Raw genomic sequence first — 1495 nt, 5'->3', positions numbered from 1 at the left:
GACAGAAAGGCCAGATAGCAGCATTATGAATTGAATTCACGTCTTCCTCATTTGCATAAGTGCATATGTGAGCTCAATTAGTCCTTTATTTATTTATTTATTTTGCTTCCGCAAAGTGATCAGTGCTCAAAATCTTTTAAGAAATAATCAGATTTCATTAGCAGGACTAATTAAGCACCTGTTTGAAATTCGGAAACAAGGCTTGACTTGAGTTAAACACATTTTATCAAGAGATTATTGCTGCAAATATATTTTGATAGAGTCAATTATTAATCAAATGCAGTGAATTATCATTGCAAAGCTGCTATTTCATTTAACCTTTCTAGCCTTTAGGTCGTGTCCAAATTCCTCCCCTAATCACTTTATATCACCGTTTTCTAGTGCAGTAAAAATCTACTAAATTCCAAAATTGAGTGCACTCGAAATTTCCCATAAGTCTTTGCAAAAAACCAGCGTTCATCAATGCTCACTAGATTAGCAAATTTAGACCACAATTCATTGCGGTCAAACAATTTTGAACTAAAAAGATGTGTTTAAATTTAATATTTGAATAAAACATCCATATTTTCACCATCAGAACACAGTGGAGTCATAAATAAACACCGTGAAATGTTCATATTTATTCTATTTTTTACTTTGTGAAATCGGTGACATCATATCAGGTGTTTAGAAAAACGAAAGAGAAGTAGTGAGCATCGTGTCCGAATAACCTTTGAAATCCAGCGCACTATATAGTCCCGCACTATATGATTTTTTAATAGTTAGCGTAGTATTGAATTTTCCAATTTGATTAAATCACTGATATTAATGATTCTTTATAATCTAAATCTATTATTGTAGAGTATTTGACATTAAGTCCTGAATCGGATATTGATAATTCATGCAGAGAAAATAATATGGTCCAGCCGGGGTGGGATTATATAAGTTCGCTTCCTTCAACTCCCTTTCAAGTAATCTACTTGTGATTTATTTAGTGATATGTAATGTATTATTACCTGATTGCTTGAAATAAACTATTTCATTCATTCATTCAAATGAACTATTTTTATTTAATTATTGCTGACATTTCACTTGCTACAACTACTTTTGCTCCATTGAATGGATCATATGTGACGGGGTGTCTTTTATTTTGAAAGGAACTTCTGTTAAAAGTAAAAAATAAAAATAAAAAAAAACTTTTTCTTTTAATGTTTGAATAATTTCAACATTTAAACAAAGGTGATTTAAAAACTCATAAAAATCTGTTTTGAAGTATTTGCTTTATTCTATCCTTTATTGTCTTTTTTGTAACAATTTAGTGGATTCTTGTGTTTTAATTTAAAATAATTATAATTTATCCATTGGATATAAGAAGAAATGCAGTTTTTATTTCCTGCATGCTTTAAAAAGCCACAATATTTAGCTTTTATATGGATATTTTCTAACAACTGACTGTCATCCTTTAGCAGTGTTCCTGTATCTTCTGCCCTGAGGTGCAACAGCCTGCCACAGATAA

Source organism: Oryzias melastigma, linkage group LG8 (assembly GCF_002922805.2).
Source record: "Oryzias melastigma strain HK-1 linkage group LG8, ASM292280v2, whole genome shotgun sequence".
Classification (NCBI taxonomy): domain Eukaryota; kingdom Metazoa; phylum Chordata; class Actinopteri; order Beloniformes; family Adrianichthyidae; genus Oryzias; species Oryzias melastigma.
Note: the sequence above shows the minus strand (reverse complement) of the source record.